The sequence below is a fragment of the Mus caroli genome, unplaced genomic scaffold, assembly GCF_978045245.1.
Source record: "Mus caroli unplaced genomic scaffold, Mus_caroli_1 scaffold_10, whole genome shotgun sequence".
In the NCBI taxonomy this organism is placed as follows: Eukaryota; Metazoa; Chordata; class Mammalia; order Rodentia; family Muridae; genus Mus; species Mus caroli.
This window is the reverse complement of record NW_028227265.1, coordinates 35,858,683-35,884,649: the sequence shown is the minus strand read 5'-3', so window position 1 is coordinate 35,884,649 and position 25,967 is coordinate 35,858,683.

The window sequence follows — 25,967 nt, the reverse complement described above, 5'->3', positions numbered from 1 at the left end:
GGAAGAGAATTTTATATGTGCTTACCTATTGTTCCCCTGGGCTGAAGCTTCAGCCCTTCAATAGCGGAGTTACAGTTCCTATCCTCATCAAGTTAAATACAGAATCTGGGTGGTCACGTTAAGTCAGCAGCTTTGCTGACCGCACTTCAGGCTTCCTCTGCTCTCCTGTCTCAGCAATTGTTAGTAGGCCACAGGTGGTGATAGATGGGGACCCAGAGTGACAGCCAGCATTGATGCAGGAATGCCATATGCAGAGAGCATCCCTGAATGCCAGGCAGGTAAGCAATTGTCTTGCCATATCATAAGCTCTTGTCAGACATCTCCTGGCTTACTACTGTGTTCCACTTTTTAGACTCCCTAAGGAATACATTCAATAGAAAAGAACAATGCTGATTTCACTTAATTAGATATATTTCCTATATAGTTGGAACACTTTGATAAAATATATATACATACACACACATCATGACCATTAATTTGAACTCTCATAAATGACACTAAAATGGGCTTTGTGTTTATATCTTATAAGTATAAATACTAGGTATAGTTGGATCTTTTGATCACCGAGCTCTAGTTTTCTTCATCTTCTCTACTCTCTAAATCTGTGGCTCTTACCTCAGAGCTATTCCTAGACATTTTAGGAATCTCTTGATGGCTATCAGCTGCCCTCTGTCAAAATGCATCCATGAAATCATTTGCCTACAGTTTGTAAGTCTGCACAGACTCTCCAGAGCCTTCTCTTCCTACCCACAGTATCTACAGAGCTAGGTGAACCACCCCTGAGTTGGTTCTCAGCCCTGTCTTAGCCTAAACACTATGCAGTCCTTTCCTTGGATTGTTATAACGTCAGGGTTCCAGAAAAATATCTTCCAATACGGTGATGGTTTAGAGCCTGTGGTATATCAAATGTTCCCCGTCAAAAGTCCACATGAGGTTTCCTTGTTATACTGTTAAATGCCCTAACAAAGGTTCCTCCCAATTTAATGGAACACAACCCTTTATTTTGTTCCCTATCTTCAATGCCTTGGAGCCTATTTATTTTGATTCTGTTGCTAGGGAAAAGGAAAAGAGAAAATTATTAATGATTAGAAAGGTCAGGTTGATGTTCACAAAAAGATTCATGGTTGGGTTTTCCCTGGCTGCGGAGTTAATTTTTCTTTCTCTTCTAACCGAAATGTTTTTGAGGTTTATACAAGCCTTTCTGATCAACTGTGTGAAATATGGGTATACATACTTCACCTTTCTCATCAAAGACTCACTCCTATTAAACTCTCTTACCTTCAGGATACACCCCCACCACCTCCTCTACCACCTCCACTCTCAAAAGGGACAATATACCTTTAATAGATAACAAAAGGTTCATTAAACTCTTCCTGGATGTTAGGACAGAAACTTTCAGGCTCCATCCTTACTATATTGTTTAGCTAACCTTCATTTCCTGGGTGGACCATGGCCTTTCTCCATGTCTTCCTTGGACTGGTATGTGGGTTTGGGGGCACTCTCTTGCTACATTTGGGACATCTAGCTCCCACGAGGGAAAATGCCAGCGAAGGCACAGTCTAAAAAAAAAACTAAGAAAATGTTAGCTGTCTTCGTCAGCACAGGGCAGGAGCTGCAAGGGGGTGCCGAACAAACATGGAGATGTGCTCTTTAATGACAGGCATCAGCTGCTCAAGTTCCTACCACATGCTCCTCGTGGCTGCCCACATACAGGCAGGCATATGCACACCCTGGGCCCCACCCACCCACCGAGGCCTGTATCTTGACACCTCTATGCCAGCATCATTGGTGGAAATACAAGTGGGCCCTGTCATTTCACTCCTGAAAAAAAAAAAATACTTGTGAAAATCAGAATCTTACAAAGTCCTTGCTGCTCTGTGGCTGGGTGGTTCTGGGACTGAGCGCCTCCTTTTCATTTCTGACTGAGGTGATGCATGGTCATCGGACTTCAGTGGCTCAACATATCTTACTCAGTTAAGCTGACTTCTGTCAAACGAGCTCTGTGTGATGTTGAGAGCTTGATGTGCATCCAGTCTTTTGTCAGTCAAGTCTTAATGCTACCTCTATGGATGACAATAGCCTCCTGTTCCCCTTTCACCAATGTCAGCCCAGTTTACAATCCACTGCCAGACAAGCAGAGCATGGTGTTTGTGATCCCAGCACTCAGGAGACAAAAGCTAGAGAGTCAATGCAGATTTAGGTTAGTGTGAGCCAGACTGTGAATCCAAGGCTACCTGGAGCCACAGTGTTTATTATTGTTGCCTCAATAATAAACAAACAAACAAATAAAAAAGGAAGGAAGAGAAGAAGGAAGAAAAGCTTCCAGGTGAATATTTGCTAAATTTTCTATAAATATACATAGTCCTGTTTAAATCATTTTGTTTGGTTAAGATTTGTTTATTTTTATTTAAGTGTGTGCATGCATGCAAGTGCAGGCTTTCTTGGAGTTCAGAAGAGGGCTTCAGGTCTCCTGGAGTGTTTGAGGGGGATTTGGTTTGCCTTGTTTTATTTTGAGACAGGGTCTTGCTATGTAGCTTTGGCTGGCCTGGAACACTCTACATAGACCAGGCTGGCCTCAAACTTGCAGCCCCTACCCCAGCTCCACCAAGTGCTGGGTTTAAAGGCATTCCCCTACCACACCTGACTTTCCTTATTTTTTTAATACATATTTTATGAATTCTTTGAGAACCATATGTTCACAATGTATTTTGATCATATTTTGACCGCCTTCCATCCTTTTTCCTAATGCCTCCCATATCCGCTCACCCCAATTTCCTCCTAAGCCCCCTCCCCATTTCTCATTTTATTTATTCTGGATGAGGTATGGTGATACATGCCTTAAATTTCAGAACTTTGGAGGTAGAGGCAAAGGAATCCCTGTGAGTTTGAAGCCAGACTGCTTAGTGAGTTCCAGGACAGCCTGAGCAACATAGAAAGACCCTGCCTCAAAAGGTTGTTTTGCTTATTTTCATATGTATGGGTGTTTTGCTGTTTGCATGTCTGTGTGCTGTGTGCATGCATGGTACCCAAGGATCCTCTGAGACTGCCGCAGGCCCTCTGGGTCCCTTTGTCTGGGTGGATGGGTCTCTGGGTGCAGATGGGCAAGGAGTTGGCGGGAATGACAGACAGACACACACAGGAGGTTGTGTAGAATTTGACTGTATTTTGTCAAGTCGAGCATCAAACTTTTTATACAGAAAAATAGCAAGAAACCAGACGAGACACAATCCACCAAGAGACACAATACAGAAGGAATGTATACATCAAAAGAAAGCGGGAATCAGGCTGCTGCCACTAAGAAGGGAGCCAGGTGTAAAGCTAGTCTATTGTTAAGCCCATTACCAGGGGTTCTGCTCTAGCAGACCTTCTCATGAATACTGCAATACCACAGCCCCCCTAATTCCTAAGCCCTGATAATTTCTAGTAACTTTTAAAATCTGTGGAGAATCTCTATTTGTCAGAAGAATTCACCAACATGCTTCTAATATGCAATGTAGCCTGTACTGAAGATTTCTATCTCAGTGGGATTCCCTGGCTCTTTCATGGTAAACACTCTGCAGACCAGCCCTGAGCTGCTGGCTCCATCTTTTGTAATGCTTAATTAGTTACTGAATAGGTAACTTCCTTACTGCATTTCTACCAGATTCCAAGCTAGTCGGCTTCTGGCACATTGGAACACTGGTGGGAGACTTAACTATATCGGAATTCAATCTTAAAAGGCACTTATAATAAAATAATACTAAAAGAGAGCACGTGGATTCATACACCAGACTAACACAGGGATAGGGTATGAGTATACCGGTTAATAAGAATGCCAAAGCTCCAGGAGGTGAGTTTCCATGAAACTCTTTGCCTCGTAAGTGCTCCCAGGCTTCTCAGCCTGTCAAGCAGACTTCACTGGAGTGTGTGTGACATGAGACCACAGTTGCAGGCAGTTGTGAACCACCTTGTGGGTGCTGGAAACAGAACCTGAGTCCTCTGGAAGAGGAGCTAGTGTTCTTAAGGGTTGAGCCACCTCTCCAGCTACCCACTCCCTTTAATGTCTCTTCAATGGCTATAAAGTATCTACAGGCACTTCATTTGGTGTTAAGTGGTATATGACTCATAGTATGACAACAGCCTACTTACCCTGTTGTTTTCCTAATAAATAGCCACCTTTAAATGCTGCATTAATAGTTCATATCATGCTTATTTTGAACTGTTAGATGTGTGTGAGTATTCTAGAATGATCTCCTTCTTCCTATACACTCTCCCCATTATTCAAGTCTTCTACAAATCCCATTTCATTGTGCAATCTTTGCCAAATTACAAGTTAAGGAAGGGGCTTCAAGGCCAACCTGGGCAACTTAGCAAAAAATGTATTAGTTTCTTTTCTTGTTGCTGGAAAACAAAAACCAACAAACAAAATTACAAAGGCAATATAAGGACGAGAGAGTTTACATTGACTCAGAATTTGGGATGATGCAGTCTCCCGTCATAATAATGGGTTTGGCATCAAGGCAGGAACGTTAGCTGGTTGGTCACACTGAGTCCCCAGACAAAAGACAGAGAGAGTGTCTAGAGACTTAGCTCAGAAGTTAAGAGCACTGGATGATCTTCCAAGAGGATCTGAATTCAACTCTCATCACCCATTTGGTGGCTCACAATAGTCCAGTCCCAGGGACTCTGCCACTTCCTCTGGCCTCATCAGGTACCAGGTATGCACTTTGATCTGCAGACATACACCCATAAATAAAATAAATGAATAGTTTTAGAAAAAGCAAAGAAAGATGACTGCTGGTACTCACCTCACATTCCGTTTAGTTCTGAATTTCATCCCAATGGAACGGTGCCACCCACGGTCAGGGTGAGGCTTCCAATTTTTGTTAACCACTCTAGAGGCCTCCTCACAGACATGCCTGTCTTAGTCAGGGTTTCTATTCCTGCACAAACATCATGACCAAGAAGCAAATTGGGGAGGAAAGGGTTTATTTAGCTTACACTTCCATTCTGCTGTTCATCACCAAAGGAAGTCAGGACTGGAACTCAAGCAGGTCAGAAAGCAGGAGCTGATGCAGAGGCCATGGAGGGATGTTCTTTACTGGTTTGCTTCCCCTGGCTTGTTCAGCTTGCTCTCTTATAGAACCCAAGACTACCAGTCCAGAGATGGCACCACCCACAAGGGGCCTTTCCCCCTTGATCACTAATTGAGAAAATGCCTTACAGTTGGAACTCATGGAGGCATTTCCTCAACTGAAGCTCCTTTCTCTGTGATGACTCCAGCTGTGTCAAGTTGACACAAAACTAGCCAGTACATGCCCCAAAGCTTGTCTTTGGTGTGGTTCTAGATCCTGCAAAAATGACAATCAAGCCGGGTGTGGTGGCACACGCCTTTAATCCCAGCACTTGGGAGGCAGAGGCAGGCGGATTTCTGAGTTCGAGGCCAGCTTGGTCTACAAAGTGAGTTCCAGGACAGCCAGGGCTATACAGAGAAACCCTGTCTCGGAAAAAAAAAAAAAAAAGCAAAACAACAACAAAAAAATGACAATCAAGACTAACTGTCAGGGGCTGAGGAGAAAAGTTAGTCAGTAAAATGCTCTGCACATAAGCACAGGAACCTGAGTTTGATCTAGGGAAAAAGAGAAAGGCAGATCCTTAGGGCTTGCTGATCGGCCAACCCCAATCTGTATGCTACAGCTCTCAGAGAAAGACCTTATCTCAAGGCAAGGTGGCCAGTGCTAAGGAATGATAGAGAGATTAATCTCTGACACACACACACACACACACACACAACGATGGTTAACAAAAAGACGCTATTTCAAAGTAGAGTTAAGCAACCCAGAGATATAATTCAGTGGGTCACACTTAGCTAGGACAGGCGAGACATAATCCCCAAAGCTATCATGAGGCATTGGGGTATGCCTGGTACTGGGCAAAGCATAGTGTTGGTGGCATGTGTCACCAGCACATGGTCCACCAGCACTGACAAGACTTATGACTGTCTATGTTTTGCAGCTGAGGAAACAAAAGTTTAAGTAATTGAGCTTCTTGCCTGAACTGCTAAGAAGTGAACTAAGACATCCTGAGTCCTGTGCTGTCCCCTTTAAATAGCTTTCTGTGCTGCCACTGAGGCTCTGAGGGACAGGCTCCCTGCACTGCTCTCTTCACCGTGTCCCCAGTTCATCTTAAACCAGCATCCACGTATCCTATCTGTCTCCTTCACTCTTTCCTGGTGTTGAACACATTACCGGCTTTGACCAATACTTTCTGTATCAATAGCCGGGATATGTCTGAATCTTTAGTGAGACATAACTATAAGGAGTGGTAATGCCAGTGGAGACATTGTAGATAAAAAAAAAAAAAGAACCTGCTATACTCACAGATGTCTGTGAACATTGAAAGAAACTGTCTGAAAGCCATTCTAATATCTTTCCATCCTTGGAAAAAAGCCTGCTTGCTTGGTATAGGTACTCCAAACACTCTCATCTCTTTATCCAGGCAGAGTCCAGACCCTAGCTATGTTAGGTACTTTTCTTGTCACTGTGACCAAATCCCTGACAAAAAGCAAAGGGGGGGGGGATAATGTGATCTGTTGCTTTACTAATAGTGTGAAGGGATTCAACCACTATGGAGGGGACAGGCATAGTCAGGAGGTTCCAGAGCAGCAGTTGGTGGAATAGAATTAGAGGTCAAATAAGAAGTAGGGTTAGTAGGGTTGAGCTATAACAACGGTAGGCTCACACCCCAGGGTCCCTTTACTTCCTCCAGCAAGCAACCTCCTAAAGAGTTCCATAACCTTGCAGTGACACCAGCCAGGGACCAGGTATCCAAATCTAAGCACATGCTGGGACATCTCACCAAACTGCTCAGCCGAGAGGACCACATTTTTTCAGCCGTTTTTTCCTCTAAGAAAGGCTGTGATGGTTGGTGGTAGGTGCACTGAGAAAGTGAGAGCTGTGATGTCGTTGACCTCAGAAAGAAAGTGTGTGGCCTGAGGGAAGCTAGCCAAGCCTCAGGCTGGGGTAGGGCTGTCTAGAACCTGAAGGGAGGGGAGGGATGCTGCAAAAGGAGAGGGGGCTTAGGAGGAGGCATCGATGGGACTCTTTCCTGGGGCCATGCCAGTTAAGGCTCCAGCACCTGCAGGCTGGGTGATTTGAGATTAGTGTAATAAAAAGTAGTGGGGGGTAGGATTAGTCATAGAAGCATTACCACCACAGGACTATTGGGGAACCTGGAAAACAGATGCTTGACAGCAATTGATAAGACCTTGAAAAGACCTGGTCAGCTCATGGCAACCTCTCACAATCTCCTCTTCCCGTTCCTGTCCATCTCTCTGTCCCTTTCCCCCTTCCCATCCCATCCTCTGGCTCTCTTTGGTTCTCTCTCTCTCTCTCTTTCTTTGTCTCTCTTTCTCCTATTCTTAGACTCCTTATGAGCCAAGTCTAACCAAAAGCAGAAGGCAGGTAAGTATAGTGATCCTGTCTATAAAGACCAGAGACAAGGAATGGAGTAGGGCAGAATAGGGTAGAGGAAGGACCTAGAGGGACAAGAGGAAGACAGCCAGGTTGAAGTAATGGTCTTGCTGCAGTTGCCTGTTAGCAAGGTGTAGACATAAGAGCATTTCACAGGCTGAATGCTTTTTCTTCATGCTTGGCAAATGCAAACGCAGAAATCCTAACCCCAAAGTAACTGCTTTAGGGAGGCACATGAGGTTAAATGAGGTCATAAGGGTGGGGTTTAACCCATATACATGGTGTTGCTATATGAAGAGGAAGAAAAGACGGGGGAGACAGCTCACTGGGAGAAGTTGCTTACTGTATAAGCATTAGGACCTGAATTCAGATTCCCAGAACCCACACAGAAAGGCTGGATGAGTTTGTGCCATCTGTAATTCAAAAATAAAAATGGATGAATATGCTTCTTTCAAAATGAAGATGGGGAGGAAGAAGAAAAGGAGAATAGGAAGAAATATCTGAGAAACTTGTGCATACAGGCTCTTGTGTAGGCACGGAGAGAAGGTAGCCATAGATAAACTATAATGCAGAGGTGAATTCAGCCAGATCCCCATAGCTTACTGACTAGTCAGTCTAGCCAATTAAAGAACACCAGGTTCAGAGAGATACCCTGACTCAAAGGTAAGTTGAAGAGTGAGCAAGGAAACACCCTGTGTCCACCTCTAGCCTCCATGTACATGTATCAGAAACTAGCAATTCAGAGCCCATTGTCAGCTATTCCTATTGCCATTGTCTTTAGTTATACTTGAGTCATAGGACATGAAGGAATGAAGATGATACGGAGCTAGAAGCTTCCTCCCTGCTGCAAGCTTTCATAGTGCTGCAAGGTCTATGCATGCAGCCAGAGGAGAAAAGTAATCACTGGTCATGCCCAGGCATATCCACAAGCCAGAATAAAGAATAGATTAACAAGACCAGCTCACTAGTTCAATAGTGGCACAAATATAATGGGAGTAACCAACCACCATTTCTGAATGGATTTAAGTCCTAGTCCAGAGATGAACTCATACCTGGAACTATTATTGAGATAAGAACCTATGGGGACACGGGTCATAAACACTAGGGCAACCTACTACTATTATTTTGGTTAATGAACACAGTATTTAATCAACTCCTAATGACTTACCATTATACCCATCAATCCATGCATCCCTCAACCCCTTGAGAAACTTCAATTTACAGTAGATAGTGATTAACTCAGAGACATACAACTGGCCAAGGTGCAGAGAATAAGTCTGTGGAATTCTCAGTCCCAAATAAATCCTGCATCCCTTCCTCCAAAAGCTGAGGGATTGTTCTGTAACAAGTATAAGAGCCAGATGTGGTGGATGACTGTGGATTCTTCCAGACACAGCAGGCAGCTGAACCTACAGCAGTTGTGACGGTCTACACAGGACCAGTACAAGCTCAAGTCACACCAAATCCCAGCATAAGATGGGAGTTGCACTATTGGCAATTGTTAGCTGCTGCTGGGAACTTAAGCCATTTCCTTTAAGTCTCTGGTAAGTCAACCACACTCCAGTCAAAGCCCATACATACAAGAATATTTAGACAGCACAAATCGCTCTTCATGTTTCCCTTTACAGGATTCAGAGCTGGGTGGGTAGAGAAGAGAGGGGTGGATCCGGGAAGAGTTAGGGCAGATGAGTGTGATCAAAACATGTACAGGAACTCTCAAAGAACTAGTGAAACTTTAAAAAAAAAATAGGAAGAAGTTTTTAAAAGAAGGAGGTGGGAATGGGGAAGAAACGGAAGAAAGGAAGGGGTACCTGGGATACCTATGTACAAAATAGTCATGTGTAGGCCCCAAAGACTCAGCCATCTACCTTCCAAAGCAACTGATCTCAGAAGACCAAAGGCTTTGTTCCATTTTTCTGAACTGTGAAAAAAAAATGAGATTTTATTTTGAGCACTTAGGTTATGGTAAGTCAGCCCTAGGAGACTAATGTCAAGCAAGAGGAAATCTAAACCATCAGTTCACTGACACTAAATTCCCAGAGTCTGAGGAGGAAGAGGGATGCACCTTCTGCAACACCTGTGATTTATTTTCAACAAGAACCCAAATGAGCAGGCTAGGACCTCCTACAGTAGCCAGAAACTCTAAACCTTAGGTCAGGAATTAAAAACAACTTATTGGTGTATTTTAGTGGGTTTATATCATATTACTTATGCCATATTTTTTTGCAATGCAAATGACTGAACTGAGGGCCTTTCTTATGTTAGACAAACACCAGATCACTGAAATATGTCTCCAGCCCTAGGACCACATTTTAACTAAATCAATTTCTGTCTTTGAAAAATTAGTAGATTTGTTAGATTTCCATACTTGTGATAAAATACTTGAGACAATCAACTTCAAAGGAAGAAAAGTGTATTCTAACTTCTGTTTTCAAAGTTTTAACCCATGTTTGGTTGGTTCCATTATTTAGGAGCCTGTGACAAGGCTCAGCAGGGAGGGTGTGCTGGAACAAACTTGCTCACTTCAGGGTGGCCAGGAAGAAAGAAAAGAAGAAAAAAGAGGAGGAAGAGGAGGAGTAGGAGGAGGAGAAGGAAAAGGAGGAAGAGGAGGAGCAGCCTGTGTCCCAGCATCCTGCTCAGGGACATACTCCAATGACTCCAATGACTTCTTTCCACTAGGCTCAGTCTCCTAAAGGTCTCACCACCTCCTAATAGTGTCACCAACTGGGAACCAGACCGTTAATCAGGTGCTTTGGGGAGAGATGCCATGATCCAATCAGCAGCAGATTTCACAGTAATATTCAGGTTATTGACTTTTTCTTTAGGAAGAGCTGGTGACTCTGATCCCGCATTCCAGCCTGTCTACTCACAGGCTGAGCCGCAGCTGTCCACTTCCAGGTGTGTCAAAGCAACGATGCCAACACAGGTTCCTCATTACATTATTGGTTGGCACCAATAAGCACTTCGGTAATAGGTCTCTATGCCAAAGTACTTATCAAAGGGTACACATGACTATTGACATCTAACCTGTGTGCTGCTCCCCACAGGTCATGGAAGCAGTCAGTACTTGGGGCCTCCAAGGATTTGGAAACAACAAAAATGTAACAGCAATTCAAAGCTATTCAGGCTAAGTAATTTTTTTGATATTTTCTCTGCATGCCTAGCAAAGTGTGCAGAGAAATCCAGGAGCCTCACTATATGTATAATACAGCTAAAGGATGTATCAGCAGGTACAAAAGACTGAATGTCTGTGAACTGTCCCCCAAGTTTACACTGCACCTTGATTCTATATGTGATGGTATTAGGAGGTGGAGAATGTGAGATTATGAGAGAGAAGACCCATGCACCCTTGTTTTCAGTCCCCTGAAAGCTCCTTTGTTCTTGTAACCAGATGCGGACATAGCTCTAAAAGCGGCTGTTTGTGAAGCTGAGGTTGGTCTCACCAAATGCAAAATCTAAGATCTGTGGAGCACGCCTTTAATCCCAGCACTTGGGAGGCAGAAGCAGGCGGATTTCTGAGTTTGAGGACAGCCTGGTCTACATACAGAGTGAGTTCTAGGACAACCAGGGCTACACAGAGAAACCCTGTCTCAAAAAATTGGGAAGAAAGAAAGAAAGAAAGAAAGAAAGAAAGAAAGAAAGAAAGAAAGAAAGAAAGAAAGAAAAGGAAGGAAGGAAGGAAGGAAGGAAGGAAGGAAGGAAGGAAGGAAGGAAGGAAAGGAAAGAACAAAGGAAGGAAGGAAGGAAGGAAGGAAGGAAGAAAGAAAGAAAGAAAGAAAGAAAGAAAGAAAGAAAGAAAGAAAGAAAGAATAAAGAAGGGAAGAGAGAGAGAGAGAGAGAGAGAGAAACAGCTTAGTGTTGACAATAGGGGGAAACTTTCAATGTATATGTTTCTCAGACAACTTCTGTTAAGCCAAGCAAATGAGCTAAAAACCACCATAAAGGTTAAAAAATAAAGTGGAAGACAGAAGCAAGCCTGCTGTAATAGCCAGGCTTGGAGGTACGCGTATGCGCCTCTAACCACAGGAAGCCAGAGGACCATCAGTTCAAGGCCAGCCTAAGCCACAAAGCAAGACTCTATCTAAATAGCATGCCCAAGACAGAGAGGACTATAGTAGGGAATAGCTGCCTCACTCCCAGGACACGTAAGATCTGCTGTACCTTAAGAACACCCCCATCAGCCGTTTCAATGATTGCATGTTACTTGATCAGGGTGCACACTCACCAAGCTACCCTCTACTTCAGACCCCAGAAGTCCTCTCACCCAGTGCCTAGCAGGTGGAGGCTTCCCAGCCTCCATGCGCACTGGCATGTTAGCTTTCTGGCTGACTGCATCCATTTGGGGAGCTTGATTAAAGAGCTCTCACCTCAAAAGATCAATTTGATTCTCCATGCCCTGAAAAAAACTCCTGTTTCTGAACGTGAAGACAGAGCCAGATGTTCTTTTAGGGGTCTCCTGAGAGCCACCAAGCTGGCCTTGCTGGCAAGCTTCCTCTTGTCTGTCCTCCCTTATCCCCACACACATGCCAAAACCCATCTTTAGCCATATGGCCTTGCTTCAAAATAATAATAACACAGAAGCAATTGAACAGTGTTCTGCACAGTGAAACTTAATGAAAAGGATTCTGGTCCAGGTGCCCACAGGTGGCTATTTAAATTAATGCAGATTAAATTAAATTAACAATTCAGTGCCTAGTCACAGAAGCCACATTTCAAGCATTCAACACCTACCTATGGCTAGTGGTTGTTTTGTGCTAGGCAGTATAGATGGAGAACATGTTTTCCTTGCTGAGAGCTCTTCAGGACAAGGGTAATGGTGAGATACAGAAGGACCAGAGACAAGTGTAAACAGTCCTCTCAAGGGCTTGCATATCACTGCCCTTGGTCCACCTGCAGAGGGAGAGTGGGCCAGAGGAGTGAGGGCAGGTGCTTCTGATGAGAGTATGCGATCCTGACCTAGGTACTTTACCAACCTTCTATCTGGATGTGAGTTTGACCTTCCATTGGTCCACGTTCACAGATGTTTCCTTCTTGGAAAACTGGGTCCTCCAAACTTCTAAACTTCAGGCAAATCACAAAACACTTCCTCCCAGCATCTGAAACCTCACCAGTGAGACCAAAAGACAAGGAGAGGAACAGCTTTCCTACCCAGATAGCCCTGCAAGTCTTCCCTGCCAACTTCTGTAGACACAGATGGTGGGGCAAGATGACTAAGGCATTTTACAGAAGGAAAACTGGGCTCAGGGGGATCTGAATGTATTGCTTTTGGCAAAAGGCTAAGAAGTTTTAGGTGAAGCTAAGATGTGAGAGTCAATTCTCTAGATTCTGAATAAATGCATCTCTTATACTGTGTTGCCCCTTTAGAAAAGAGCTCTCAAGATGGCAGCCATTGGCCCACGTGTTAAAGAGCTGGGATACATACTAGAAAGAAGAGATGATTCTGCACTCCCTGGTCCTTGACACAGGCAATGGATGAAGACACAGGGGAGTTCCAGCTTAGGAGACAGGAGAGAATTCATTTCACTTATGACAGGAGTTCTGCTGGCAGGAATGAGGCTAATGCTAATTGTCTCTTCCTAGCTGTCTAGGAGGCTAGGATGATGGATGAAGTCATAGATGGGAAATCGTTGGGAAGATGGTAAGGAGCCAGAGGATTATGAGCCTCCTGCTTCTCAGAACCCAAACAGAGGTAAAGCTAAAATAAACAGACACTTCTTGCAGCCTTTTATTCTTATGAAAAAGAGAAATGTCAAAGAAATCAAGATTACATCAGACAGATTATATATAAATTTCCCCTCGGGGGGGTCCACGTGTCAGCAAAGGCTCGGCTCAGCCTGCTATATCTACCCAGTTGGTGTCCTAAATAATGAGAATCACTCAGAATATAACAAGTTAACAAACCCACCAGCCCATGATGGACCTTTGGAGACACCAGAAGCGCATGCTCAGACTTTTAAATACACTTTCCCTGTATTGCAATGAGCCAAGCATTGGCAATCCACAGGAAGTCTATATAATAGCCTCCTTTAACAATCCTGTAGTTTTCCTCATGGATCTGAATAATGGGAGTATTGTTCTATTAGTGAAGAGTTATTTAGACTTGGAATTTATTTATTTTGAGGAGGACAGTGTAGTAAAAAGAAAAAAAAAATTATCTAGTTTTCCTGAGGCTTGCCTCTTGGTCTAGCTCCTGCTTTCTACTCTGTGAGTTGCTTTGAACCATGCTTCAAGGAATTTGGAAAGTTTCATGAAGTGATAGACTTTGTGGTAATAATAATAATAATACAGAAAGCAGAGGAACAGAAAAAGTACATATGGGGTTTGGGAAGCCTAAGCCATCAGAAATGTGTCTTTTGGGAGAATATTTAACTATCAAGTTCTTACCTGTGGGTAAAGGGGTTCGGAAGCCCCCAGAGTTCACAGGGTTTAGTTCTCACAAAGGGAAAGTCTGCTCTTGTGGAATGGCTTCTCCAGCATACTAGTTCCCATCTGACAATGCCTGCCTGAATCAAAGACAGGGCGGTGGAGGACAGGACCAAACTATATCGAGTATAACACCGTCTAATGCAATTCTGCAGGCAGTATTTCTTCAGTTTCCTGATGGGTCCCACTGCAGCTCAAGCCTATTGATCCCCCAACAGATGAGCTGCGGTGAGTTTTGAGCTGTTTTCATCAGTGCCCTGGACCAAGCACCTTCAGCCAATGGGAGTCCTCTCCTTCCTTCTGCCATCAGAACTGAAAGTGTAGCGAGGGGCTTGCAGTACACTTCCTGGGAAATGAGTCTTTCCTTGAGGCACCTGGTTTTCCTAAGTCAAAATAACCCCACTGGTTTTGTTCTAATGATCACTAAGAATTTAAACTAAAGCGATTTCTCTCAAGGCTCAGTTTTCCATGGGGTGTGGTGGGGTTGGTGACAACCACATGCAAGTATAGCTTACAGTCTGAAATAGATGAGGCGTCTGTGGGTGTGTCCTTTTATACTCAAAATGCACACTTTTGTAACACATCTGGATTCCAGAAAAGAGAACCCGTAGTCCCTCTCTGGGAGGTTGCATCTGTCTGATGATAACATTTCCCTTCAGAGATCCAGCTGGTCCATGTAAAAGGATGTGAAACATTTGTTCCAGGGGATGTCTAGACTTCACTAGGGATCACCGGGAGGAGACAGGTAATGCAGATGCCTTGCAAGTGAGTCCTGAACCACATTCTATCACCAACAGAGCCCAAGAGCCAAGCCACCAGGGCTTCATTGCAGGCTGGCCACCTACTCACTAGTGATCCTTTCTGAACATACATAGCCTTTCTGAGCTTGTTCTGATCTTCCAGAAAAAATACCATCATACCTGTAAAAGCCCACCAGGCCTCGCTGTTGCAGTCAGGTTTGGCTAGAGTATATTGTGGCAACAAAAAAAGATCCCTGAAGTCTCCTTGGTTCCACACTATCCATGGCTGTTTTGTTCATAGTGCATTGCCTGTGCAAGGGGGCTTCTGGTAGTCCAGGGAACCCAGGCGGTGGGAACTCTGTGCTGACAGCTGCTTCTACAGTCTCCACGCATGGTAGATATAGACACAACCCATCACATACAGGCTTGGAAATCTTTTACTGCAATGTGGCAGGTATCAATTCTGATTATAGTTCAGGCACTAACTCAAGTTACAGAGCTTTTGAAGTGATGAAAACACAGGTTTCTACCAGCAGCCAGGAATGGAAGCGCTCTGAGAAAGTGGTAAGGCTGAAGCCTCAGTCCCTCTGTGTGCATAGGGCTCCTTATAGTGCCCAGGAGAGGCCAAGGCAATGGAGCTGTTTACAGTGGCCAGGAGAGGCCAAGGAAATGTGTTAACACAATCGCATGCCTTGTGAACATTGTAAATTGAGGGTTTTTTGGTATTTTATGTTTTCATATATTGCTTTAGGTCCCACATAAACTAAATCTTTTCTGGACAGAAAGAAATCCTTGAATATTTGTCAATAGCCACAATGACTAGCAAAGTACACATGACACTACTCATCTAAGCAAAATTCAGAAGAGGAGGGAGATGTCATTGGGCCATAAGAGAAGGCTTGGAAAGAGGGTGAAGATGTCTACTGCCCCTTTCTCCCCGTCATCCTTCTCTTGGTCTCTGTCTATGTCACCACCTCTTGCTTTATGGAAGTCAGCATCCTACCTTCTAAGAAATCCTAAACTCCCTGAGAACATAGCCCAACTTATGGGCTTCTAGGATTCCATCATAGAAGTGACCTTAGAGGTCACAAACTGTCATTCAGCCTCACTCAAGAACTTAAGGAGGAGAGAGCGGCCACGTTAATACAACCAGCCTTTAGGAGCACATCTCCAAATTGACCCTCTGTACTTTTTCTTATAGAGTTTCACACAGCTCATTAAACAGGTATGCTTGACTCCAGTGCCAACTGAACTTAGAGCCTGCATTCCTGTCACCATGGAGAGTTGCCATTGCTTTCTGATTCTGCTCCATCAAATGATATCCCAAGTCACACCATGAATTTCTCTATTTCTCAAAGGTTGACTTTCAGTGCCTTCCCCCCATCCCACAGCATATGCTAATACTATCCATATACACACCACACTCTCCAGTCTTCACTCTGCACACAGTGTTGTCCCTGTTCCTACACTACACTATGGCTTCCTTCTGTGCCCCGTTAATCACATAGTCTATTAGAGCTACAAGTTCATTAAGAACCAAGGGGCCCAATCTCTAAATTTTATCAATGAGGAAAGGATGGTAAGGATGGTTCACAAGAATTAAGAGGTCTGTTTTTCTGGGCCACGTGTACCAAAACAAAGCCCAAGGGTCCTGATTCTAGAAGATTTCTATTGTATTGTTCCATACTCCCCAGTATAGTTTGGCTTACTAATGTCTAATGTTACATTTGAAGAAGATGATGAAAATAAGAATTGATTGCTGGTAAGAATTGATGGTTTATGGTCTGACTTCTGTACTCTTGATGATGAAGTTACAATGAAATTTGTTTTGAAAAACATATTTTAAGAAAGAAGTTTTGCCCAGAGACACTGGCCAGTTTTTATTTTAGAATATTTTACCCTACCTTCTTCTACTTCTTTAGACGTTCTCAGAACTCAGAAAGAGGCTCACATCATACAGCTTTACTTTACCTATTTAGACAGGCGGATCTGTCAGCATATTGGGAAAACTAAATCTCTCTCTCTCTCTCTCTCTCTCTCTCTCTCTCTCTCTCTCTCTCTCTCTCTCTCTCTCTCTCTCCACACACACACACACACAGAGAGGCATGCATGCACACATATGCACACATACATGCACATGCTGGTTGGCTATAGTCTAACAAAGGGATTACTTACAACACTGCAGCCAATAAAGGGAACAACAAGATGCAGAGCAGCCAGAGACCCAAGGTTAGCAGCAATAGCTCAGCACCTCCCACCTACCTCTAGGCTTCAGCGGTGGGAAAGGACAGTGAAGACTCAGAATCAGCACACTATGCCTAGAGAGACTAAGGTGTGCGGTTCATGAAGAAGCCACAGGAACAGAGATTCATGATGAAACACCCTGGCCTCATTTGCCTCCTTCCCCACCATTTCTCACAGGGTTTTCCACCGGACTGAGGGTGCAGGAGCTCTCAGGTTTAGTCCAGATCATTCTCTGGAGTCAGAGGATGCTATGCAAGCCTCCCAGAGAGACCAGTGGAAACTATTCCACACAGCTTATTTCAACAATCGACATTTCCAGAACTGCTCTCGAATGCCTACTCGGAGTCATTGATTCTGAAGTCTCAAAGGCCATGTATGTAAAACTTCCCACCCAGTCCCCAAAGTCTGAAATTCCCTTCTCAATGGTCTGGCCAGGTTGGCTGTCTCACAGGTATCACTTACAGTGAAGCCCCTTCTGAATTAAGCCTCCTCCGTGCACACTGAGATTAGTGATTTTGCACCCTGGGAGGCTAAAACATGGCAGTCCCACTGGCAATCCAGTGAGCAGAGGGAGGGGGGTTGGTTCTTCTCTTCACCGTACCACAGTCCATGGCACCAGGCAACGCTCCTCCTCCTCCTCACTCTCTTAGCCTTCAGATACGTTGCCAGAAGAAAGTTGCCACCTGATGGATGTAATGGAGAGTTGCTTACAACAGGAAAAGTATTTTGTTGTTGTTGTTGTTTTATTTTGTCTTGGGTTTGCATGATTATGTCCTAAAAGATAAAGTTCCTCCAAGGAAACCTTGAAAATAATTGTGAATACTTTCTCCCTCCAAGCCAACTATTTTAGATGACCCAATACCACCTTCCTAAGTTTGGCCAAATAAAGATGTATTTTCAGCTTTCTGGAATTTTCTTCGCTCTTCACCAAGGCAAACCTACTCTTCATGAACTCCCTTCCTTCTTTGGTATCATTTCTAAGGAAACCAGCCTTATCTGCTTAAAGCATGGGTGGTGTTGCTGTGGAGACCCTGCAGAGCACCGACAACCCTTTATGTCCCTCTCTGAGATACACATATGCACTTAAAATGGGTTGGGCTTCAGCCAACCCAGCCAGCCTGGACCCCATACAGACCTGGGTATAAAAGTATCAGCAGAAGTTTGCGACTTGTTTACAGCCTCCAAACTGTCCATCTACTCTCTTCGATGGGGCAGAGTCATCTTCTCTTTTCAGTCATGTATATTTCCGAAGCCCATCTGGCTCCCCCAGCTAATTTGGCCATGTTGTTTATACATGAAGGGAGTGAGCTGACAGACACCCAGAGAAGCATCTTTGTGGAATGATTTCCTCAAACATAACTATTCACAAATCCCTCAAATCACTTAAAAATATTTTTTATTAAGGCTGAGAACTTGGCTTAGTAGTAATGTGTTCACCTAGAGTATATGAGACCTGTGTTCTATCCCCAGCAGGGGAAGAAAAAAAAAACCCTTGGTAAATGAATCAGTGTTGGGGGCAGGGATGAAGGCAACATAAAAACTCATGTGTGATAAAACAAACAAACAAAACAAAACAAAACAAAACACCAAAGTAAAAATGTATCATGTGAAAATCTACATAGCAGGATCAACTTGAATGTCGCATAGAATCAACCATAGCTGGACTTTTGGGTACTTTGTGGGTTCTTTTTTCTTCCACCCCTTCAACTCCTAACACTAGATAGGAGAGAAAAAAAGGAGAGAGGGGAGAGAGGGCATCATTATCATTAGATTACTTAGTGCTGATTAGAGGAATCGAGTTCCTTGTGGCAAGTTTGATACACGCTATCAGGATATCTAATTTCTTATTATTTCTTCTTTGCACATGACTACTTAACAAACTGCAGCCAGAAGCACACAACCAACAACCCATCAACCGGCCACGACCTATCTGGGCTCTAGGATTTATATGTCCTCTGACAAGTTCCCAGAATTCCATATTTCACAGGAAGAAACTATCTGTAGCTGGCAAAAACACACCTCTGCTAGAGCACAAGACAAATCTCAGTCACCTACTGTGAAGAGCAGCCTCGTATCCCCACACCTGGGATTAAAACAAAAACGTATTCTTACAATATTGCTATGTTGTTTAAAGAAACCAAAATCCTCACTACAATCAGCTGTCAAATTGGCAAATAAAATGTGAGCTCTATGCACAGTGGGATATTATACAGCCATGAAGAATGAAATCCTGTCATTTGTAGCAACACAGATGGACCTAGGCAGCCGATTTAAGTGTATAATACACTGACTTAAGTATAAAGTCAGAGACTGACAGGAAGCTATTACATGCTCTCCTTACGTGTAGAATCTACAATGCTGATCTCAAGAAGTAGGAAACCAGTCTCTGAAAAAGTAGGGAGTGTGAGGGGAACAGAGACAGGATGGATAAAGGTGAGGCTGGCAGAAGGGAATCACCTCTGTTATCTGGAGCATGTTAGGGTAGTATGGCTCACCACAATGAGTTGAATATCTTGAAGTAGCTAGCAGAGAGGCTTTCCAGTGTTCCCAACACAAAGCAAATACACTTGCCTGAGGACAGAGATATGCCAGTTACCATTAGCTGATCATTACACATAATATATAGATGTGGCAATATCATACTGCATACATAAATATGCATAATTGCTGTATGCCAAGTGAAAATGAAAATATTTTTAAATTAGTGAATAATTTTTATAGGGAAAAGGTTGTAAAAAAATAATACGAATAAAACTGTTCATTTGATTAGCTAATTAAATCATGCTAATTTCAAATTCCCAAATTCAAATTCAAGTAAAGGATGTACTGCTGGGCCAAGATTGCATAGACTTGTGTCTTCCTAACACTCCCAGCTAGGGACAGCTATAAACTCAGAAGGAAGACTCGGTTGAAGAAATTGTAATGTTGGAAAGAAGGACTAGTTAGAGAAGTCAGAACTGTTGAAGAGAGAAGGGGTTGCTTTTCTTGACTTCCCACCCAATGGGGAAAATGCATTCCCAACAGAAATTTGTGGTTACCAACAGAAAGTCATCTGGGTGCCTCATTTCTCCCCTGAATCAAATGAGAGTCAAACACTCTTATGATGCTCAATAGCATCACAAAGCAAAGTACTCTTGTTGGCAATCAGAGTGGCCAGGAGAGGTGGTCCTTCTTCCCCACTGACATTATGACTCTCCTCCTCTCTGGGAGATAGCAGGTGCTCAGGGGACACCAGCAAGACGAATTCTGCCACAGCAGGTGGCTCAGCCCAGAAAGCCTTTACTCACAGGCACCTGAGATTTTCCTACCTCCTGACACAGTCTCCATGTCCAAAAATCCAAACCAAAAATGCAATACAGTTAATGTTCTTGCATATAACCACAGAAAAAAAAGTATTTTAGAATAATAACCCATAGAAAAATGTCTCTTAAAAAACTGAGGGAGGTTCTTCAAACAGAAGAAATGATGAAAGACAGAAACCTGAGGCTTTCTGAATAAAAGAAAAGAAGTGAGGCTTACATGCAATGGATTATAATCTTGGTGAGTTGTACTTTTAGGGAGGTGCTCAAGAATCAATGGGAGTGACTTTAGCAGTGACTTACTACTTTGGAGATATGGAACATGAAAAGGCCACTTTCTGTAGCCATGCAAGAACCCCAGTGGAGGGATGGACACACTAACCCACCCCCAAAAAATTTCAACCCAAAATTTACCCTGTCAACAAGAAATCCTGACACAGGATTCTTCTAGCTTGGCTACCTTGTCTGACCTAAGTGGCAGAGGAAGCGCCTAGCCTCACAGAGACTGAAGGGGGATACCCAGGGGGAACCCATCTGCTCAAAGGAGAAGGGACAGGAGATGGGGGAAGGACTGTGGGAGGGGTGACTGGGAGGGAGCAGTGAGCAGAATGTAAAGTAAATAAGTAGGAGATACAATTAAATTTTAAAAACAATTTTGAAATAGCATTACAACCCCTGCAACACTAGTATTGGAAACTGGTAAAGATAAAGGGAATTAAACGGAAGGCAGGATTTCACAGTTCACTGGAAATAGTAAAATGTTGAAATCAGTACACGTTAGCAACTGAAACAGGTATGAAAATAGCAAAGGAAGCTGCATCAAACACATCAGATCATGTTAATGAAATCTACAAGGTAATCATAAGAAATTTTCAGACAAGTGAAAAGAGAAAAAGAGAAAGAAAAAAGAAACTTAACAATTGATTTAGGCCTCGGATGGAACAGGAGAAGGCAATAGCCCTGCCACGATGCAGGGTTAGAACTGCTGAGATTCATATTTGGGTCGCCCGTGAGGTGGAGAAATCCCCAAGCTGCCCACCTAGGACTGCTGGTCACTACAGCCTTCCTTGGAAAAGAAAGGAAGCAATGCTTTTATTTATTGGCTTGCTGACCTGCTTGGGTTGTTTGTTTCCTCGGTACTGAGAGTGGAGTCCATGGTCTCTCGGATGCCAGGCGATGGTTCCTCTATGGAGCAACAGCTTCAGGCCAAGGAGATTAGGAATTGGCTTGAGCTGGTAATTCTGCCATTGATTCCCACTGAGTCCCCAGATTGATCGATGTAAAAAATCACTGTTACAGAAAGCACTGTCAACGCAGGCTTCGTGGGAACCTCGGAAGTCTTGCTGAGGATAAATTGACAAAAGAAAAATCTGTAGCACTCGATGCAACAACTACCACATGAGAAAAGATCTACAATAAGCTACGGAATCAATTGTCTGCTGTTCTGGCTTATGCATTTTGATTTTGATCCATGGTTCTTGGCTCATAAATTCCATGTCCCTTGATATTTCCTGATGCACTAGAACAGTAAGAATAATAGATGATAGAACAGTATTTGTCCTTTTGATCTTGCTTAGTTTTTTGTTTGTTTGTTTGTTTGTTTGTTTGTTTGTTTGGTTGGTTGGTTGGTTGGTTGGTTTTTTCGAGACAGGGTTTCTCTGTGTAGCCCTGGCTGTCCTGGAACTCACTCTGTAGACCAGGCTGGCCTCAAACTCATAAATCTGCCTGCCTCTGCCTCCCAAGTGCTGGGATTAAAGATATGTGCCACCCTCACCTGGCTCAGAGTGATCATTTTTTAATTATATCTTAAATAATAATTAGTAGTATTATATGCATGTGCTTGCATGCTTGTGCACCAGACAATGCATGTATGCGGGAACTGGTTCTTCCCTTCCTACATGTGGGTCACTGCAGAATCAAACTAAAGGTACCACTAAGTGACTTAGTCACACTAAGTCTTGGCACCAGCTCCTTTACCCACAGAACCATCTCACAGGGCCATCTAGAGACTGCCATATCCAGGGATCCATCCCATAATTTGCCTCCAAACGATGACACCATTGCATACACTAGCAAGCGTTTGCTGAAAGGACCCTGATATAGCTGTCTCTTGTGAGACTATGCCGGGGTCTAGCAAACACAGGAGTGGATGCTCACAGTCAGCTATTGGATGGATCACAGTGCCCCCAATGGAGGAGCTAGAGAAAGTACCCAAGGAGCTAAAGAGATCTGCAACCCTGTAGGTGCAACAACATTATGAACTAACCAATACCCCGGAGCTCTTGACTCTAGCTGCATATGTATCAAAAGATGGCCTAGTCGGCCATCACTGGAAAGAGAGGCCCATTGGACACGCAAACTTTATATGCCCCAGTACAGGGGAACGCCAGGGCCAAAAACATGGGAATGGGTGGGTAGGGAAGTGGTGGGGAGGGTATGGGGGACTTTTGGGATAGCATTGGAAATGTAATTGAGGAAAATACATAATATTCATTATGTAATTCATTTTTTTAAAGTTGGCATACAAAGTAAAGGATTTAATTATGACATAAATATCAAAATATTTGTTCCTATTTATTCCCTTACCCCCATTGACTCTTGTGATGGTTTTTATATGCTCAGCCCAGGAAGTGGCACTATTAGAAGGTATGGCCTATTGGAGTAGGTGTGGCCTTGTTGGAGTAGCTAAGTCACTGTGGGTGTGGGCTGCCTGGAAGTCAGTGTTCTGCTGGCAGCTTTCAGATAAAGATGTAGAACTCTCAGCTCCTCTTGCACCATGCCTGCCTGGATGCTGCCGTGCTCCTGCCTTGATGGTTATGGACAGAACCTCTGAACCTGAAAGCCAGCCCTAATCAAATGTTGCCCTTTATAAGGCTTGCCTTGGTCATGGTACCTGTTCACAGCAGTAAAACCCTAAGACAACCCTCATACTCTTTTCTCCTCATTGGTCCCCTCCCTAGAATGCTACCTAAGCACTCTCCACCATAATCTTGGAGCTCTTTTCCTAGCTCACTGCCTCCCTCCTTTCCTTCTTCCCTCTCTTATAAGCTCCTGTGCCCCCTTCATTTGTCCCTTTGATGTCTGAAAGTCCGCCATCGAAAAGTGACCCACAGTGGGTCCTAGAAACTAAAAGTGCACTCCAATCATCCACTCCCTGTCTTCCTGGTGTGAGCAGGCCAGAAACTCTCTGGTCTGCCTTGCCACACAGCAGATTCTAAAACCCTCATTCCAGAAAGGGGTCCTGTTCTGTTCCCTGGAGGAGGGGATGCTGGACAGATGGGCCCTGTGGGGTGTCCCACTCAGTCTGCTGGCATTAGGGCACACCCCTCTGTCCAATCCCACTTCAGCACAGGTGTCCTTGCTTAAATCCTGGTTGTGCAAAGATGTCTCTGTAAAAAAACCCAAAGAGCAAGTTAGATGCAGAGAGCATCTAGCCAGCCTAGCATAGAGGGGCTTGAGGGCAGGAAACAGAGCTCACTTACATGCTGGGAGGATGTTGTGCTCCGACTGCAAAGAGCAGAGGCTCCTGACTGAGGAATCTCCCAGACTTCACTTTAACTGGATGCTCATTAGCATTTTTGACGCATCCTTTAGGATAAACCCATCAGTAAAAGCACAGTGTTTCTATGAGCTCCATGAGCCGAGCAGGGGTGTAGTAGGTGTGGGGTCGGGGTATGAAAGCCCCATTGTGTAGACATGGGTCAGAGGTTAAGAAGGCCTAGACTTGGGGCTGATGTCCGACATGGGATGGGTCTGAGGGACTGAGGACTTAACCTGCGAGCTGACGCCATCTCCAGGTGCAGAGCAGCAGGTGGGAAGATGAGTGGAAGGCCAGCCAACTGGTCTCCTCAGCAGACCTGCCTGCCTGCTTGCTGGTGAAGAGCCATCTCTGTGCATCTCTGTGCATTCCGGCATCACAGAAGAGCACCGAGTTTTCATTTACATGAGGAGATGCTGAGGATGAGCTGGCTCTCCTGCTGTAACATCGGAGACTTGGAATAAATTAATTAAGCTACAGTAGATAGAGTGTATATATTTTAAATCATCAAGGGAGCAGAAGGAAAATAATGTGAGGGAAAAGGAGGGGGTGGGGGCGCAGCAGATATGGAGAGTCGCCTAAATAGAATTGTGACAAATGGAAACCATATCGTGAGCACACAGTAAGTAGGGTGACGTGACTCACGCATGTGAAGCCCTACAACCAAGAGGGAAGGTGTGAAGAGTCACAGCACACTGCAGGCTGCCAAAGGGAAGGCCTGCAGAGACTCAGAGGAAGAGGAATTGGATGGCACACATCAGAAGACGGTGGCTAAGTGTGCCATGTGTAGTTGGTATTTTGAGAGTCTCACTATACAGCTCAGTTGGCCTCACACTTGCTATATATACCCCGAGCTGGCCTTGAACTCGAAATCCTGTCTCAGTCTTCCAAGTTCTGGGACTAGAGACATGAATCCTAATGTCTGGCTTAGGAGATGCATATATATATATATATATATATATATATATATATATATATATATGTATATATATGTATATGTATATATATTTGGATTTGTTTATTGTGAGCATGTGTTTGTGTGTGCATTTATGTGTACCACAGTGCATATGTGGAGGTCAGAGGATAACTTATGGGAGTTGGTTCTCTCCTCACACAATGTGGCTTCCAGAGATCAAACTCAGGTCATCAGGTTTGGTGGCATTAAACTTGGTGGTAAGCACCTCTAACCACTGAGCAATCTCTCTGGCCCCAAGAGATAAATTTTAATTTGGGATTCATAACATATTCTTTAATTTTTTTTTATTTTCAGACAGTGGTTACTCATATGCAGCTGTAAAAAAAATAATGTAAAGGATTTCCATGTATCCTTCACATAGTGGTACCTGACCATAATATCCTGCATTACACAGCCATAATAGCAAACACATCCATCATCATAACATGGGAGCACTTACATCTACATTTAGCGCTTATGTCTACATCTATGGCCAGATTAACTTCATTCCATCTCTAACAAAACAATGTATTTTAAATCATTAAGAAAGCAGAAGGAAAATAATGTGAGGGAAAGAGGGGGGCGCAAAACAAAACAAACAAAACAGTGAGTGAATTTTTCACTCACTGTGCCCTTCCGGAAATCCATCCACACTGGCATGTACCATTAGTTTGTCCTTTCTATTTTTTTTTCCTCAATAGTGTATCATAATAAGTAGGACCCACAGAACAATTGCTGGGCTGGGATACAACTGCATGTTTAGAGCATTATACAAGTGTGTGTGCACCTGTGTGTGGATGGGTGGGTGGGGGAAATATACATGTGTATATACATGTATGGGTGCCATGTGCTCACATGTAGCGTCAGAGATAGATATTGCCTGACTTCCTCAGTTGTTCTGTTCCTTCTTCTTGAGACTCTTACTGAACCAGGAACTCGGCAGTTGCTCAGACTGGCTGGCCAGCACGTTCCTGCCAACCTCCTGTCTCTGCCTGACATCACTGGGCTTACAGACAAGTGTCACCACTCTTGACTGTTTACGTAAGTGGGGGAGATTTGAACTCAGGTCAGCACTTTGCACGGTAAGCACTTTATCCACTGAGCCCCACATTCAGTAAGTAGTGTATTTTTTTTAACTGCCCAAGTATTTCCCAAAATGCCACACCATTTCACGATCCCACTGGCTGTGTGTATGTGATCTAGTTTCTCTGCAGCAACAGCATTTGAGAGTCTTGCTGCTCTATTATTAGCTACTTCGATGGTTCTGTCAGAGCATCTCATTATGGTCCTCATTGGAATACTTGCCTGTGATCCACC